This window comes from Narcine bancroftii, chromosome 4, assembly GCF_036971445.1.
Source record: "Narcine bancroftii isolate sNarBan1 chromosome 4, sNarBan1.hap1, whole genome shotgun sequence".
Taxonomy (NCBI): Eukaryota; Metazoa; Chordata; class Chondrichthyes; order Torpediniformes; family Narcinidae; genus Narcine; species Narcine bancroftii.
In genome coordinates, this window is record NC_091472.1 from 78,668,027 (window position 1) to 78,687,996 (window position 19,970).

General features: G+C 41.0%; 1 long non-coding RNA gene across 1 annotated transcript in view; it reads right to left on the minus strand.

Moving 5' to 3' along the window:
- Positions 1–19,345, minus strand: part of LOC138760729 (uncharacterized) — a 56,060-nt gene extending 36,715 nt beyond the window's left edge. The window contains exon 1 of the long non-coding RNA XR_011355832.1: positions 19,289–19,345. This is a non-coding gene — a long non-coding RNA (uncharacterized lncRNA). The remainder of the gene's footprint in view (positions 1–19,288) is intronic.
- Between the last annotated feature and the right edge of the window lie 625 nt (positions 19,346–19,970).

A 19,970-nucleotide genomic window follows, 5' to 3' on the forward strand; every position in this document is an offset into this window, starting at 1 on the left:
GGGTGTAAATTGGGCAGCTCAGGCTCGGGGTGCAGGTGGGGAGGGGGTGCAAAATGGCCTCTCACCGTGCTGTATGTATAAATTTAAATTTAAAATTTAGGTAGCTGGGTGACTGTTGGGTGAGGGAAGTGGAATAGGTCATTAATGGAGTTTTTGGTAATGTTGGGGGACGATCGACTGGGGACAAGTTGTAATGGTTAGGTCTCTGGCACAGAGCTTGGCCCTCAGTAAGAAGGGAAAGCAGAAGGAAAGGAGAGCGATGGTAATTGGGGATTCAATAGTTAGACAAACATAGGAAGTTCTGTGATCGAGATCGAGGCTCCTGGATAGTATGTTGCCTCCCAGGTTCCAGGGTCAGGGATGTTCCTGATTGAAGGGGAAAAGGATGATGGTATGTGCTCTGAATTTGTGAGGAAGGGCAGACAGGGGACAAAACATAAATGTAGTCAGTTGAAGGGTTTGAAATGTGTCTATTCCAATGCAAGGTGTATTAGGAATAAAGAAGGTGAACCTAGAGCATTGATCAGTACATGGAATTGTGATGTGGCTGTTACAGGGTCTTGGCTGATGCAGGTACTGGGGTTCAGGTGTTTTAAAAGGGATAGGATGGGAGGTAAAAGGGGGTGAGGAGAAGCATTATTGGTCTGGAATAGAATCGGCTGTAGAAAGAAAGGACACTGTGGAAGGAGTGTCCACTGAATCAGTGAGGGTGACAGAAATAGGAAGGGAGTAATCACTGTAGTGGGAGTAGTCCATAGGCTCCTAAATACCCCTCGGGATACTGATAAGTAGGCAGATTTTGGAATGGAGCAGAAATGACAGGATTGTTGTTAAGGGAGACTTCAACTTCCTAAATATTAACTGGCACCTCCTGATGGCAAGAGGGATAAATGGGGCAGAATTTGTCAGATGTGACCAAGAAGGATTCCTGACATAGTAATGTGGACCAGCTGGGCTAGAGGAGAAGCCATACTGGATCTAGTACTGAGTAAAGAACTTGGTCAGATGATGGATCTCTCAGTGGTGGAACATTATATTGATCATGACCACAACTCCCTGAGCTTTAACTTGGCTATGGACAGGGATAAAAGCAGGCAAATGGGAGTTTTAATTGGGGAATGTCTAATTATGATGGGATGAAGCAGGAACTAGCGTGAGTAAATTGGGAACAGATGTTCTCTGGGAAAACCAAATGTGGAGGATATTTAGGGATAGGTTTGTCCCACTGAGACAGGAAAAAAATGGTAAGAAAAGGGAACCATGGTTGAAAGAAAACAGGCGAGACAACAAGTTAAGAGAAAGAAGGAAGCATATATTATAGATTTAGGAAGCAAAAAACAGGAAGGGCTCATGAAAATTGTATAGGAGCCAGGAAGGATCTTAAGAAAGGACTTAGAGCTCAAAGGGGGCTTGAGAAAGCCTTAGCCAATAGGATTAATGGGAAATCCAAGGCATTCTATGCAAGGATACTGAGAGTGAAGGAAGGGGCGCTTAAGGATAAAGACACCAAGTGCTTGGAGGCGAAGGAGGTAGGGGAGGCCCTAAATGAATACTTTGTTTCATTATTTCACCAAAGAGAAGGACCTTGGTCAAAGGGAGGACAGAATAGAACTAACTTGTGTGCTGGACCATGTTGAGATTAGGAAAGATGAAGTACTCGATCTTCTGAAAAAACATTAAGATTGAGTCCACAGGGCCAGACGAGATGTACTCCAGGTTGCTGTTGGAATGAAGGAAAGAGATAGTGAGGGCATTGGCAATGATATTTACATCCTCCTTGGCCACAGGGTAGATGCTGGAGGTTTAGAGAATGGAAAATGTGGTCCCCCTATTTTAAGAAAAATGTCACAAGGAGAATCCTGCAATTTATGGAGCCGTGAGTCTTACATCAGTGGTTTGCAAACTATTGGAGAGAATTCTTAAGGACAGAATTTATGAGCATTTGGAGAAATCTTCTCAGCATGGCTTTATGAGGGGAAGGTCATGCCTCACGAACCTCATTGAGTTTTTTGAGGCGATAACAACAGAAATTGACAATGGTAGGGTGGATTTTAGTAAGATATTTGATAAAGTCCCCATGGGAGTCCTAAGGCATGGGATCCATGGAACCTTGGCTGTACAGATTCAGAATTTGCTTGCCTGTAGAAATCACAGAGTATAGTGGATGGAAAGTATTCTGCCTGGATGTCTGTGACTGGTGGAGTTCTGCTGAGATCTGTTCTGGGACTTCTGCCCTTTGTGATTTTTATAAGAAATGGAAGGATGGGTTGGTAAGTTTGCAAATGATATGAAATTTGGAGGAGTTGTGGATTGTATTGAATGTTATCATAGGTTACAGAAGGATATAGGCAGAATGCAAAGTTGGGCAGAAAAGTGGAATATGGAATTCAATCTGGATAAGTGTGAAGTTATGATTTTTGGAATGCTGAGTACAGGTTAATGGTTGGATAATTAACAGTGTAAAAGAACAGGGGAACCTTGGGTTTCAAATCCATACATCACATAGGTTGATAGGAGAGTTGAGAAGGCTACTAGTGGTCAGGATTATCACTAATACTCTATCATTTACATCCCCTTTCCTTGAGATGTTTAACAACATGACACACTGGTACAGTATTCATTTCAATTTAAAGTTCAACACAAATGTAAACATAAACATCAGCAATACAAATTTTTATGTGTGCATTTCTCTTTCTTTTAGAGATTCAGTCTGTCAGGTGCATTGTGGATCTTCTTACACGGGTACTTGTGTCGGCTCTGCTGAGTCCACTACTGTCTAGCACTGGTAGTGTTTCATCTGTTGCTGTGCAGGCTGAATCCTCTGCATTTATCTGTTCCTGCAGTGTCTCTTATGTTTTCAGCAGGCTCTTTTGATTCCTTCTCAGTATTTGACCATCCTCTGTTCTGACAGTGTAGGATCTTGGATTTACTTCCTCTAGAACAGTAGCCTTTTAGTTCCAAGTGTTGGAATCTTGGAGCGTCACTGTGTCATGTTGTCTCAGTGGCCCTAAGCTTCTTGATGATTTGGTTAATGGTTGAATACTTAACAGTGTGAAAGAACAGAGGTACGTCTGAACTTAAATGATCTTGTTTTTATTGTAGATATTGATTCAAAATATGTGAAATGCAAAATTTATGAAGCTTCACTCATCCACATGTTTTGGGACTGCCCAAACTTTGAGAATTTTTGGAAAGACATTTTCCAAACTTTATCCATGATTTTTAAAATCAAAATAGAGACTTGTCTTTTAATTGCTCTGCTTGATTTTTTGTGTGAGCCAGATATAGCTCTATCTGCAACTCAGAAAAAAGTTTTACCTTTTAATACCCTGATGGCCAGATGAGAAATTTTACCGAAATGGAAGGATGATTCTTCATCTACCCATGCACAGTGGTTACATGCTGCACTGTCTTACCTAAGCATGGAGAAAATTAGACACAATATTAAAGATGGAAAATTTCATTTTGTAAAGATGTGGAGCCCATTCTTGGACTACTATTATGATTGGAAGAATTAAGAACTCTAAAGAGTCCGAGAGTTCACTCTATGATGCCTGGAGATCGCTATTCCTTTTGTATAACTAACAGTAATCTTGATTAGAAGGAGGGGGTAGATTAGTTTTAGTTTTATGGGTTTTCTTTTTTTCTTTTTTTTTACCCAAATTATTTGGTAAATGTGTTTAATTATGTACACTAAGAATATGTTAATAACTTTGTTTTTCATATGAATAGGCAATTGGCTAACACTGTAATATTATTCTTGACTAACCAGTATCTCATATATCATATTGAATTTTGTATGCAAACTTGTATATTAAACTCAATAAAAATGTTTTAAAAAGAAAGAAAACCTCTAGTGCTTGAGGTCCTGCCACTGTAAGTAGCAGTGCAACCTTCATGCATCAGGTTTGCCATTGAGTCCAATGACTTGCAGGTACAGCATAAATTGTTGTTTGAACAACCTCCATTCATGGTTGACATTTCCAGTCAAATTTACAGTCTCAGGATCCTTTACACTCTCCATATTTTCTACTGCTATCAACTGATTCTCAATCCTGGTGAATTGGCATTCATTTTGAATCTACCCCTAGTTGCAACAACTAATCTCCTACTCCATCTAGTGGTCATGATTATCACTGGCACCCTATCATTACAGCCATGGCATTTTAAGTGCTCATATAAGTTCCTCAACATGGTTATCCAACTGCACGAAAACCAACAAGGTCGGGTCAGATACAGCAATGAGCTCTCTGAACCCTTCTCCATTAACAATGGCGTGAAGCAAGGCTGTGTTCTCGCATCAACCCTCTTTTCAATCTTCTTCAGCATGATGCTGAACCAAGCCATGAAAGACCTCAACAATGAAGACGCTGTTTACATCCGGTACCACACGGATGGCAGTCTCTTCAATCTGAGGCGCCTGCAAGCTCACACCAAGACACAAGAGCAACTTGTCCGTGAACTACTCTTTGCAGACGATGCCGCTTTAGTTGCCCATTCAGAGCCAGCTCTTCAGCGTTGACGTCCTGTTTTGCGGAAACTACCAAAATGTTTGGCCTGGAAGTCAGCCTGAAGAAAACTGAGGTCCTCCATCAGCCAGCTCCCCACCATGACTACCAGCCCCCCCCCCCCACATCTCCAACGGGCACACAAAACTCAAAACGGTCAACCAGTTTACCTATCTCGGCTGCACCATTTCATCGGATGCAAGGATCGACAACGAGATAGACAACAGACTCGCCAAGGCAAATAGCGCCTTTGGAAGACTTCACAAAAGAGTCTGGAAAAACAACCAACTGAAAAACCTCACAAAGATTAGCGTATACAGAGCCGTTGTCATACCCACACTCCTGTTCGGCTCCGAATCATGGGTCTTTTACCGGCATCACCTACGGCTCCTAGAATGCTTCCACCAGTGTTGTCTCCGCTCCATCCTCAACATTCATTGGAGTGACTTCATCTCCAACATCGAAGTACTCGAAATGGCAGAGGTCGACAGCATCGAATCCACACTGCTGAAGATCAAACTGCGCTGGGTAGGTCACATCTCCAGAATGGAGGACCATTGCCTTCCCAAGATCGTGTTATATGGTGAGCTCGCCACTGGCCACCGAGACAGAGGTGCACCAAAGAAGAGGTACAAGGACTGCCTAAAGAAAGCTCTTGGTGCCTGCCACATTGACCACCGCCAGTGGGCTGATATTGCCTCAAACCGTGCATCTTGGCACCTCACAGTTTGGCGGGCAGCAACCTCCTTTGAAGAAGACCGCAGAGCCCACCTCACTGACAAAAGACAAAGGAGGAAAAACCCAACACCCAACCCCAACCAACCAATTTTCCCCTGCAACTGCTGCAACCGTGTCTGCCTGTCCCACATCGGACTTCTCAGCCACAAACGAGGCTGCAGCTGACATTTCCCCTCCATAAATCTTCGTCCGCGATGCCAAGCCAAAGAAAGAAGTAAATAGTTCTTGAACATCGTCTTAGTAGCTTCCTCTGTCACCCCTCAGACAGATATATTCCATATTATAGAGTTATAAGAGTTAGATAGTGTTACAGCACAGAAACTGGCCCTTCTTCCCAATGTCAACTTTGAGAATCTGAGCTAATTCCATTTCTTGCTTTAAACTTTCCATATCCATGTGCCTGTCCAAATGTCTTTTAAATGTTGTAATTATTTCCTCCCTACATCTGTCATGGTCACATATTACCTTAGTCGGGAGTGGTGCTGGTTGCCGCTGAAGATGCAAGTGACATGAGGGAGTAATAGTACACAGGCACAGGTGTGTTAAGAGTCAGTATCCGGGTGATAGATCTCAAAGTGAGTACAGGCAGTTAGGTAGGGAGTTAAAAAGAAGGACCGCAAAGGGGGTAATCTCTGGATTACTCCCTGTGCCACGTGACAGTGTGAATAGAAATAGGATGAGGTGGAGGATTAACACGTGGCTGAAGGGGTGGAGTAAGGGGCAGGGTTTTAAGTTTCTGGATAACTGGGACCTTTTTTGGGGGAGATGTGACCTGTACAGTAAGGACGGGTTACACTTAAATCCCAGGGGGACCAGAATCCTGGCAGAGGTATTTGCTAGGGCTACTCAGGATCCTTTAAACTAGAATGGTTGGGGGGAGGGAACAAAATAGTACAGAGCAGTCAGGAGAAGGTTAGAATGCAAACAAAGAAAGTTTGTAGTAAGTATTTGAATATGGATGGGCAGGTGATAGAGAAGGGAAATGCTCTGGAAGAAGATGAAGGGCAATTGGCAGGAAAAGTAAATAATGTTGTTATTAAAGATGAGGGAAAACAGGGATTAAAAATTGGGAAATCTCTGAAATTCATATATTTTAATGCCAGGAGTATTGTAAAAAAGGTGGATGAGCTGAAGGTGTGGATTGATACTTGGAAGTATGATGTGGTAGCGATTAGTGAGACATGGTTGCAGGAGGGATGTGATTGGCAACTGAATATCCCTGGGTTTCGTTGTTTTAGGTGTGATAAAGTCGGAGGGGCAAGAGGAGGTGGGGTTGCATTGCTTGTCAGGGAGAATATTACAGTGGTGCCTAGGAAGGATAGATTAGAGGGCACATCCACGGAGGCTATTTGGGTGGAACTGAGGAGTAGGAAAGGAGAGGTTACACTTGTAGGGGTGTATTATAGACCACCTGGAGGGGACCGAGACCTAGAGGAGCAAATCTGTAGGGAGATAGTAGATATTTGTGATAAGCACAGGGTTGTAATTATGGGAGATTTTAATTTTCCACATATAGATTGGGAAACACATTCTGTGAAAGGACTGGATGGGTTAGAGTTTGTGAAATGTGTGCAAGATAGTTTTTTACAACAATATGTAGAGGTGCCAACCAGAGAAGGAGCAGTGTTAGATCTACTGTTGGCAAATGGGATGGGTCAAGTGACGGAGGTTAGTGTTGGCGAGCACTTCGGGTCCAGTGATCATAATGCCATCAGCTTCAATGTCATTATGGAAAGAGAGAAATCAGGGCCAAGGATTGAGGTTTTTGATTGGGGAAAAGCTAGATTTGAGGAGATGCGAAAGGACTTGCAGGGTGTGCATTGGGACAATTTGTTTTATGGGCAGGATGTAGTAGAGAGATGGAAGTCTTTTAAAGATCAGATTTTGAGAATGCAAAAGCTTTATGTTCCTGTTAGGTTAAAAGGAGGGGCAAAAGGTTTGAGACAGCCGTGGTTTTCAAGGAATATTGGAAACTTGGTTCGAAGAAAAAGGGAGGCGTACATTAGATATAAGAAGCATGGAGTTAAGGAGATGTTTGAAAGATACATTGAATGTAAGAGGAATCTTAAGAGAGGAATTAGGAAAGCTAAAAGAAGGTACGGGAAAACTATGGCAAGCAGGGTGAAAACTAATCCAAAAGAGTTCTAGAAATATGTTAATGGTAAGAGGAAAGCTAGAGACAAAATTGGTCCCTTAGAAAATCAGAGCGGAAAACTGTGTGTGGAGCCTAGAGAAATGGGGGAGATATTGAACAATTTCTTTTCTTCGGTATTCTCTAAGGAGAAGGATATTGGGAGATGTGAGATAAAAAAAGCAAATTGGGTAAATATGGGGAATATAGAGATTACAAAAGGTGTAGTTTTAAGGCTTTTGAAGAATATAAAGGTGGATAAGTCTCCGGGACCAGACGGGATCTTCCCCAGGACATTGAGAGAAGTGAGGGAGGAAATAGCAGAGGCTCTGGCGGTAATTTTCCAAATGTCATTAGATATGGGGATAGTGCCGGAGGATTGGCGCATTGCACATGTGGTTCCGTTATTTAAAAAGGGTTCAAGGAGGAAGCCTGGCAACTATCGGCCTGTAAGTTTGACGTCTGTGGTAGGTAAATTAATGGAGAAAATTCTTAGAGATAGTACTTATAAACATCTGGATAGACAGGGTCTGATCAGGCGCACTCAACATGGATTTGTGGGAGGAAGGTCATGTTTGAACAATCTGATTGAATTTTTTGAAGAGGTGACTAGGAATGTGGATGAGGGTAGCGCAGAGGATGTTGTCTATATGGACTTCAGTTAGGCCTTCGATAAGGTACCACATGGAAGGTTAGGTAGGAAGATGCAGTCTTTAGGTATAAATTTTAAGATAGTCAAATGGATTGAACATTGGCTGAAAGGGAGAGGCCAGAGAGTGGTAGTGGATAATTGTCTGTCAGGTTGGAGGCCGGTGACCAGTGGTGTGCCTCAAGGATCTGTATTGGGCCCATTGTTGTTCGTTATATACATTAATGATCTAAATGATGGGGTGGTGAATTGGATTAGTAAATATGCAGACGATACTAAGATAGGTGGAATAGTGGATAATGAAGAAGGTTTTCAAGGATTGCAGAGGGATTTGGGCTGCTTAGAAAAGTGGGCTGAAAAATGGCAGATGGAATTTAATGCTGATAAGTGTGAGGTGCTTCATTTTGGTAAGAAGAATCAGAATAGGACATACGTGGTAAATGGGAGAGCATTGAGGAATACAAAAGAGCAGAAAGATTTAGGAGTAACGGTACATCGTTCCCTGAAGGTAGAAACTCACGTGAATAGGGTGGTGAAGAAGGCTTTTAGTATGCTGGCCTTTATCAATCATTGCATGGAATATAGGAGTTGGGAGGTGATGTTGAGATTGTATAAGACGTTGGTGCGGCCTAATTTGGAGTTCTGTGTGCAGTTCTGGTCGCCTAATTATAGGAAGGATATAAACAGAGTGGAGAAGGTTTACCAGAATGTTACCTGGGTTTAAGCATCTAGAGTATAGGGAGAGATTGGACAGATTAGGTCTTTATTCTTTGGAGCGTAGAAGGTTGAGAGGGGATTTGATAGAAGTATTTAAGATTATGAAAGGGATAGACAGAGTGAATGTGGATAGACTATTTCCGTTAAGAGGTGGAAAGATTAAAACAAGAGGACATGAGTTAAGAATTAAGGGGCAGAGGTTTAGAGGTAACATGAGGGGGAACTTCTTTACTCAGAGAGTGGTAGCCGTGTGGAATGATCTTCCGGGAGAAATAGTGGCGGCAGAGTCAATTGTATTATTTAAGAAAAGGTTGGACAGGTATATGGATGAGAAGAAGATGAAGGGTTATGGGCATTGTGCAGGGAGGTGGGACTAGAAAGGGGTGTTTAGTTCGGTGCGGACTAGAAGGGCCTAATGGCCTGTTTCCGTGCTGTAATTGTTATGTTATGTTATGTTATGTTATGGGGAAAGAGAGAGTGTCAGGATCACCCATGTGGCAGTGAGCTAATGAGAAGGTCAGAGGAGTCTGGCTGGATGACTCTTAAAGATTCTCTTAAATGTCCCTATTCCAGCCTCAACCACCACTCTGACAATGCATTCCAGGCACCTATAACTCTCTTTGTTTATTTTTTAAAAATACAAACTTACCCCTGATGTCTCCCCTACACCTTCCTCCCTTCACTCTGTACAAATGTCCTTTTGATATTTGCTACTCCCGCCCTGGGAAAAGAGCACTGGCTGTCTACCTTATCTTTGCCTCTCATAATCTTGAAGTCCTCTATTAAGTCACCTCTCATCCTTCTTTGTTCCGAAGAGGATGAGAGGTGGAAGCCCTAGCTCTGCTAACCTTGCCTCATGACATATTTTCCAATCTAGGCAGCATCCAGGTAAATCTCCTCTGCACTCTTTCCATAACTTCCACAACTTTCCTATAGTGAGGTGACCAGAACTGAACACAATTTTCTAAGCGTGGTCTAACCAGGGTTTTATAGAGCTGCAATATCACCTCATGTCTTCTGAACGGGATCCCCTGACTGATGAAACTCAGCATACCATTGGACTTCTTAACTATCCCAACAACATATGTGGCATCCTTGAGAGAGCTATAGATTTGGACCCCAGGGTCCCTCTGTTCTTCCACACTATGAAGTATCCTAAATTAGCCACGTACTCTGCCTTCAAGTTGGACCTTCCAAATGCATCATCTCACACACAGCTAATTAAATAAAGTAGGCATGCAGGATCAGTTGATGTGTTGTAGCTGCATGATGTGGCAGCTGGTGGACCCTATTGTGGTTCCTTGTGACCACATCTGCAGCAAGTGTTGGTTGCTCGAAGTACTCGGGCTCAAAATAAATGACCTGGAATCTGAGTTTCAAACACTGTGACACACCAAGGAGGGGAAGAATTACCTGGACACTTTGTTTCAGGAAGTAGTCACACCCATTGGAAGAGCTGCTTCAAATTCAGTCTGTGGTCAGGGACAATCAGGTGTGACTGCGAGTGAGGCAGGTAGTGAGATGCAAGAGACAGTGCCAGAGGAGCTTCAGTCCTTGATCTTATCTGACAGGTCCAAGATTCTTACTCCCAGGGTGGTAATCATGTATAGCATACTTAAAGAAATAGACAAGGTTCTGTCGCAGGGATAGAGCATGCCGAAGGCAGTGTTGCCTGCCTGGTGTTTGGGATTGGGACATCTTATCTGACCTACAGAGGAAATTTCAGTGGGAGGAGAAAGATCTGGTTGTCGTGGTCCATATGGGTACCAACAATGTAGGTAGAACCAAGAAAGAGGTTCTGCTGAGAGAATTTGAGGAACGAGGGACTAAATTAAAAAGCAGAACCAAAAAGTTAGAAATCTCTGGATTACTATCTTAGCCATGTGCAAATTGGCACATGTTAAATGTGTGGCTCAAGGATTGGTGTGGGAGAAGTGGGTTTCAATTCATGGGAAACTGGTACCAGTATTGGGGAACGAAGCACTGTTCAAAGTGGATAGGCTCCATCTAAACAGTGATGAGATCTGGATCTTGGGACTGTGGATAGGGTTTTAATCTAAATAGTATGGGGGTGGATTCAATAGATTGGAGAAGGATGAACCAAGAAGAAGAGAAGAGTATGAATAAAGTAAAAGAAAAAGTTAAAAAAAGAGAAAAGTAAGAGTAGAGCGTATAAAAGTTGAATGCAAAGGAAGCAAAGATGACCAGATTTTAAAAGCATAATGATTATAAGGGCACTTTATCTGAATGCCCGTAGTATTCAAAACAAGGTCAGTGAACTTTGAACTCAGTTCAAAGTGGTATGATTTAGTGGCAATTACAGAAATGTGCAGGGTAGAGATGATTGGGAGTTAAATATCCAAGAATATCAGGTAATTAGGAAGGACAAGCAGGAAGGTAAGGGAGGTGGGGTAGAGCTCTTAGTCAAGGACAGGGCAATAGTGAGAGATGATCTAAGGAGCAAAATGTTGAATCCATCTGGGTAGATATTAGGAATAGTAATGGGAAAAAAAAAATCACTGGTGGGTGTTGCCTATAGGCACAGTGGCACAGACAATGGGAGATGAGGATCTGGATACAATAGCTTTTACTGAAGAGGTAGTACTGAGCAAACCAGTGAGGCTAAAGATGGCTGTGCCCTGGTCCTGATGGAATGCATCCCAGGGTACTGAAAGAAATGGCAGAAGTTATAGTAGAGGCTTTTGGTTACCAAAAATCTCTGGACTCTGGACAGATCCCGGTGGATTGGTAGATGATGAATGTCATGTCACTATTCAAAAAAGGATTTAGGCAAAATGCAGGGACCTATAGGCCAGTTAGTTTAACATCTGTACTTGGTAAAATGCTTGAAGCTATCATTAAAGAAGAAATAGCAAAGCATCTGAAGCAAAGTGGATTTATCAGGCAGATGCAGCATGGATTTTGTGAAGGCAAGTCTTGTTTTATAAACTTACTGGTGTTCTTTGAGGAAATAACAAGCGCAGTAGATAAATGGGTACAGATGGACGTTGTTTACTTGGATTTCCAGAAGGCATTGAATAAGGTGCCCAAAAAGACTTGTATAGAAGATAAGGATGCATAGAGATGGGGATGATGTATCAGCATGGATGGACGATTGGTTAACCAATAGAAAGCAGAGAGTTGGAATAATGGGTGTTTTTCTGATGGCAATCAGTTCTGATCTGTGTGCCACAGGGGATGATGCTAGACCTGTAACTGTTCATGATATATATTAACAGTCTGGAAGAGGGGACAGAATATAGTGTATCTAAGTTTGCTGATGACACTAAATTGAGTGGAAAAGAAAATCGTGCAAAGGAATCAAAGAGTCTGCAGAGAGATATAGGTAGGTTAAGTGAGTGGGCAAGGGTCTGGAAGATGGAGTATAATGTTGGTAAATGTGAGTTTATCTACTTTGGAAGGAAAAATGCAAGATCAGATTATTACTTAAATGCAAAACAATTGCAGTTTGCTGCCGTGCTGAAGAACTTGGGAGTGATGTGCATGAATTGCAAAAGGTTGGTTTGCAGGTGCAGCAGGCTATCAAGAAGGCAAATGGAATGTTAGCCTTCATTGCTAGAGGGATTGTATTTAGGAGCAGGGAGGTTATGCTCCAACTGTACAGGGTATTGGTGAAGAGGCTGCATCTAGAGTATTGCATGCAGTTCTGGGCTCCTTACTTGAGGAGGGATATATTGGCTTTGGAGGCGATGCAGAGGAGGTTCACCAGGTTCATTGCAGAGATGGGGGGGGGGGGGGTAGCCTAGGAAGAGAGATTGTGTCATCTGGAACTGGACTCACTGGAATTCAGAAGAATGAGAGGGGCTCTTATAGAAACAAAATTATTAAAGGCATCAATAAAATAAAGGTAGATAAGATGTTTCCACTGGTAGTTGAGACTAGAACTAGGGGATATAACATTAAGATTCATGGTAGTAGATTTAGGACAGATGAAGAGGAAATGCATTTCCCAGTGGGTAGTGAATCTGTGGAATTCTCTGCCTATTGAAGCAGTGGGGGTGACCTCAGTAAATATACTTAACACAAGGTTGGATAGATTTTTTACATTGTAGGAATTAAGGGATATGGGGGGAAGGCAGGTAGGTGGAGATGAGCCTATCAACAGATCATCCATTATCTTATTGAATGATGGAGGAGCCTTCTGTTCCTATTTCTAATGTTCTTGTGAACTCAATGGGCTGAATAGCATCATTCTGTTCCTCCATCTTATGGTCAATGATATTTTATGTCCCACTTTTCCCCTGCACTTCTTTGGGGACCCAACCATTTATTAAGCATATCCTAGCCTTATTATTTTCAGAATTAAATTCCAAGTGACATTACTCTCCAATCTTACCAACCCAATCTTTGTGTATTGGAAGACTACTCGCTTCACTTTCAACAAAACCATCAATTTTCATTCCAAATCTTCTACCAAAACTAATATTGACACAAAACAAGTTACTCCCTTTTACAATAGATAACCTTTCCTTTAGAGAATGGGAGAAAAAAGGGATTAAAAGAATAGAAAATTGTTTTTCAGGAAATAGATTATTATCCTTTGAACAAATGAAAGATAAATACAATATAACTCAAGATACAGCGCTGGCATATTACCAATTGAGATCCTACTTGAAGGGCAAATTAGGAAGCAGTCTGAGTTTGCCAGAGGGAAGTAACTTTGAATATGTGATTACAGATACAATGATAATCAAAAGATTTATAACAAATATGTATATTAAACTGCAAGAAAAGGAGAATGAGGAAACAAATGGTAAAACTAAACAAAAATGGGAACATGGGAGAAGTTATGTTCTGGAACGATGAGAAATACAATAAATACGAGGTTACGTATGATACAATATAACTGGATACACAGGCTATACATTACACCTCAAAAGTTAAATAAATGGGACCCAACAGTATCTGATAGATGTTTTCGATGTAAAAAAGAAAGGGGAACAACAATTCATGGAATCTGGACATGTGAGAAAGTAGAAAAATTTTGGGAAGATCTCAATCAGATATTAAATAAAATTACAGAAAACAATATACCAAAGAATCCAGAGATCTTCCTCCTAAGTAACATAAAAAACAAAGAATTTGGAATTGATTTGGAGGATGCACAAAAAAGATTTGTTAAGATAGCTCTAGCCGTAGCAAAAAAATGTATTATGTCAACCTGGAAATTGGAAGATAATTTGAAAATACAACAATGGTATATAGAAATGAATAAATGTATTCCATTAGAAAAAATAACATATAGTTTAAGAAATAATATTGAAATATTTGAACAAATATGGGAGCCTTACATGAAACACAATAGCGAAAACCTACCGGGGACATTCACTACCTAAATTAACAGAAGGAGAGGGAAATGAAAAGAATTGACTCAGTGGAATTTCTTGTGTATTTTTATTGAATGACAACATTGTTTGACTGGTTTAATGTATCCTAGATTTTGTACTTTAAATGGACGGGAGGGGGGAGGTAGGGAGGGTGGGATGAGAGGAGGGGGGGGGGGAGAAAATGGCACTGTATATGTTTGAAAAGGAAAAAGTGTGTATCATGGTTAATGTGGTTTATGGTGTGAAAAATAAAAAATAAAAAAAAAACAGTTGCTCAAACATTTGAATAGTTACAACATGATTGTACTTTTTTTTCCTTCAAAAGTCTTAAAGTGGAAATATGTACACAATTTGCATATTTTGAGTGTGGAAATAAACACTTAAAAATTTTTTTAAAAAAAATTTTCATTCCAAATCTTCTACAAATTTACTCATTACTTCCCATACATTTACACCCAGAACGTGCACAACAGAAAGGGTCACACCCTGGCCCCATTGCCAAGCCACTTTCAGATCCAATTTGCTAACTTGACTTGTATCCCTTGCATTTTTAACGTTTATGACCTCGTCAAAGGCCTTTGAAAGATGCAATCATTTGTCATTGTATGTGAATATATCTTATCAGAGATACGTGTGTGCAAAGCCAGAATAGCTGCTTTTGAATTATTTTAACTGGTTTGCGCTGGTTCTGGCAGTTTCACTATTTGTCCTTGAAGATGGATTGAAATAATGTAGCTTTTGGGAAAGTATTAATCAAAGAAGCAAAATTTGTTACTCCTGCATAATGAGAGGACTAAGTTGTAACATTACTAAATGTAATGAATTAATTCTGCTCTTACATGTTACCACAAACAAAAAAAATCTATTTTCCACAAATTGACTGGAATTCCCATACTGTAAGAGGACTGGATGGCTTGGAGTTTATAAAATGTGTTCAGGAAAGTTTTCTAAATCAATATATAGATGTAACACAGAGAATGCAATACTGGATCTCCTGTTAGGGAATGAGACGGCAGATGACAGAAGTATGTGTAGGGGAACAGTTTTTGTCCAGTGATAATAATGCCATTAGTTTCAGGTTAATTATGGAGAAGGATAGGTCTGGTTGAGATTCTAAAAGTTTTGGTGTATTCATATAGATTAGAAATTTCTTCTAAATTGCTCCATAGTTGATTGATCTTTGCCTATGCATCATTATCAAACCCCTGCTTGACCCTCTAGTTTCCTCTGGACCTACAAACTCTTGGATATCTGCTGTTCTTTGTTTATTGCCCACTTGGGCCTTTTTGATTCTCATTTGTCTGACACTCATGGCTGTGACTTCACCTTGGGTGTAAGCTCTGGAATCCCTGAACTTGTTTCCATGTTTTTTTTCAACCATGTGGCAAGTCTGTTGGTCACTTGTCCTTGTGTCACTTGATACCTGAATTTTGCTTGAATAACATACTCTCTTTGTTTCTCTCCTCTGCCCAGAGCAGAAGAGACTCTTCTGGAATGTAGTTCCACCTTCGGCAGATCAATGCTGATGACACGTTATTACTACGTGGTGAGCTCACTCGACCAGGAGTCAGCAGCAAGGGTCGTCGACCTTCTACAGCAGCCTTGGAGCAAGGCAAATACAATTCCCTCAAGGAGCTATTAACCTACACTTTCACCACTTTCTGGCTCAAGAAATTCCTCTACATCTCTGTTTTAAAGGGCGCCCTTCAATGCTGTATTTGTGCTCTCTTGTCCTTGACTCTTCGATCACAAGAAACAGCTTTGCCAAATCGACTCTGTTCAGGCCTTTCAGCATTCAAAATATTCCTATGAAGTCCCCCCTCACTTTTCTGAACTCCAAGGAGTACAGTTCAAGAGCCATCATAGGTTCCTAATATGCTGATCCTGGAATCATTCTTGTAAATCTCTGAACTGTCCCCAATGCCAGCACATTCTTCCTTAAATAAGGAGGCCAAAACTGTACCCCGTCCTTCAAATGAGACCTCACAAGAATCTTGTAAAGCCTTAACATCATATTCCTATAGATATGAATTCCAACATTGCATTTGTCGACTTCACCGCTGACCAAACTTGGAGGTTAACCTTAAGGGTATCCTGTATGAGGACTCCCAAGTCCCTTTTGCACCTCAAAATTTTGTATTTTCTCCATATCCAAATACTGTAATAGTCTGCTACCAAAAGTGTATGACTGTACACTTTCAACATTGTATTTCATTTGCCACTTCGTTGCCCATTTTCCTGACCAAAGCCTTCTTGCAACATCTGTTTCCTCGTCACTACCCACCCCTTATCCATCTTTGTATCATCTGCAAATTTAGCTACAAAGCCACTTATTCCCCAATCCAAATAATTGACATACAACGTAAAAAGTAGCACCATCTCTGAGCCCTGCGGAACACCACTGGCAACCAGTAGCCAACCAGAATAGGATCCCTTTATTTTCACTCTGTTTCTGGCTGATCAGCCAATGCTCTATCCATGCAAGTATCTTTCCTACAGGTCCATGGGCTCTCATTTTGTGAAGCAGCCTCATGTGTACCTTGTCGGGCATTTTGAAAGTCCAAATAAAAAGATCTACTGCCTTTCCTTTGTCTAGCCTGCTTGTGGTTTCCTCTAAAAAAAGTAGGTTTGTGAGGCAAGATTTTTCCCTTATACTAGCCATGCTGACTTTGGCCCATCTTACCATACACCTCAAGACATGATAGAACAGGTGGGTAATGAAAAGGGGAGGAGTGGCATTGCTCCTCACGGTTGGACCAGATGGTTCGTCAATTGAGATGCTGAGGAATGGGAAAAGTATGACCACTCTCATGGGGCTGTATTGTAGACTGCCCAATAGTCAACAAAAATTGGAGGAGCAAATCTGTAGAGACAGCTGCAAGAAGCAAGGTTGTGATCATAGGAAATCTTAACTTTCCTCATATTAATTGAGACTCCCATTAAAAGGACTAGATGGCTTGGAGTTTGTCAAACATGTTCAGGAACATTTTCTAAATCAATATATAGAGGTACCAACTAAAGGGAGTGCAACACTGGATCTCCTATTATGAAATGAGCAGGATATGTGACAGAAGTATGTCTCGGGGAACATTTTGGGTCCAGTGGTCATAATGCCATTTGTTTCAAGTTAATTGGGCCTCTGGTTGAGGTTCTAAATTGGAGAAAGGCCAATTTTGAGGAAATGAGAAAGGATCTAGAATGCGTGGATTGGGATAAGTTGTTTTCTGTCAAGGATGTGCGAGATAAGTGGAGGTCCTTCAAAGGTGAAATTTTGAGAGTACAAGAGCTTGTATGTTCCTGTCAAGATTAAAGGCAAAGTTAGCAGGCATAGGGAACCTTGGTCTTCAAGGGACATTAGGGATTTGGTTCTGAAGAAGAGTGAGGTGTATAACAGGTATAGGCAATGTGGAGCAAATGAGGTATGTGAGATGTATAACAAATGCAAGAAATCAGGAAGACTAAAAGATGACATGAGGTTGCTTTGGCAGACAATCTGAAGTGTTTCTACAGGTATATTAAGAGGAAAAGGATAGTAAGGGACAAAATTGGTACTCTTGAAGATCAGAATGGTCAGCTTTGTATGGAACCAAAAGAGATGGGGATATCTTAATTTTTTTTCATCAGTATTCACTCAGGAAACAGGCACAGAGTTGTGGGAAGTAAGGAAAACAAACAGTGAGATCATGGAACTTGTACAGATTAAAGAGGAGGAAGTGCTTGCTGTCTTAAAGCAAATAATGGTGGATAAATCCCCAGGACCTGACAAGATATTCCTTTGAACCTTGAGGGAGGCTAGTGTAGAAATTGCAGGGGCTCTGAGAGAAATATTTAAAATGTTCTTAGTCACAGATATGGTGCCAGAGGATTGGAGGGTAGCTCACATTGTTCTGTTGTTTAAAAAAGACTCCAAAAGTAACCCTGGAAATTATAGGCCAGCATGCCTGATGTCAGTAGTAGGTAAATTATTGGAAAGTGTTCTAAGAGATTGGATATACAATTATTTGGATAGCCAAGAACTGATTAGGGATAGTCAACATGGCTTTGTGTGTGCTAGGTCATGTTTAACTAATCTTATAGAGTTTTTTGAGGAGGTTACTGTAGAGCGCGTTGAAAGAACCAAAGACTTGTTGATCCAAACCAAGGCTTTTATTAACTAAAAGACTGGAGCATATCACTTGTAGGTCAACCAGTCCAGAATGACCTGGTCTGGCTAGGATCAATCCTTTAAGACCTGCCAGTAGGCGTGGCTACACTCTCAGCCAATCACAGTCATCCTACACTACAATCTGTACATATACACATTGGTGATAGAATCTGTACTATCACATTCACCCCTGCACATGGGAGGTTAGTCAGGAAGGTTCAGACGCTAGGTATGCATGGTGAAGAAGTGAACTGGATTCAACAATGGCAGGATAGGAGAACCCAGAGAGTAGTGGTGGATGATTGCTTCTTAGACTGGAGGCCTGTGTCTACTGGTGTGCCTCAGGAATTGAAGCTCGGAACATTATTGTTTGTTGTCTATATCAATGATCTGGATGACAATGTGGTAAATTGGATCAGCAAGTTTGAAGCTGAAATTAAGATTGAAGGCATTGTGGACAATGAAGAAGGTTTTCAAAGCTTGCAGAGGGATTTGGACCATCTAAACAAAATGGGATGAAAAATTGCAAATGGAATTTAATGCAGACAAGTGTCAGGTGTTGTATTTTGGAAGGACAAACCAAGAAAGGATGTATATTAGGGCATTGAGAAATGTAGTAGGACAGAGTGAACCTGTGGTGTGAGTGAGGAAACAGGTTTGGTAGGTATCAAAGGCAAGGATTCTGGACACCGTTTTGGTAGGGAAGGATTTTATTTACAGAAGGCAAGTGTAGGAAATGGTAACAGATATAACACTCCCCCCCCCCCCCCCCCCCACCACCACACACACATGCACACACACAATTTACAGCAGCTGTGGGAAAAGAATAGTCAATGCGTACAGTTTATTAGCGATCATGGTAAAAAGTCAGTAAGTGATTAAACATATGCAAGCAACTAATAACGAATGTTGGAATAAACTGCATACACACACAAACAACCAAGGGAAAAGTTAATGCAATGCCTACCACCCCTTGACTCCGTGCATGCATGGCTCTATGCTATTAGGGACACTAATAAATGCTCTCAACCCTTTTAACAGTGCACATCTTACCAACAGTTTCTCCTGAATCCTTCCACATTTCGAGGCCTGGAGTGAAGCAGGGTGAAAACAAAATGGAATGAGGAAACTCACAATACAGTAAAACCCCTTCTTACAATAGAGTTCCATCCCAGGACTTGCATTGTAAATTGAAACTATCGTAAGTTGAAACAATATCGCCCTCTACCGTTTTTAACATTTAATTTAAATGCTGAAAACCTTTTTTACAACACAATTTAAACTGGAAAAAAATTACTGCCATACAACTGTTTTGTTTTAATTTAAATTTTATTTAAATGCTGAAATCTTTTATTATAACAAATTAAACTGGGGAAAAAAAAACATTACCAAGCTGTGCTGCATATTATAACTTGAAACTGAAGGTATCTGATTCTAATTATCATATCTTTGAAATATTGCAAGTTGGAACGTCGTAAGTCGGGGTCTACCTGTAATCGAAAGGCGCAGCTTAGAAGGGCTATCATCATCCTTGGAAGAGTTTCTAAATCACAAATCATTCCTAGAATACAAATAAAATTTTTAAGGGATTTCTAGTGCCTAGTGTCTTAAGCAATTCCCTGCAGGCTGGAGATTTCAGGCAGATTGCTGTGTGATGGAGCTGTAATTGAAGTCTGGGTCAAATGTAACCCATGCATATCTCTGTGCCATTATTGAAATTGAACAGCTTTGGAAT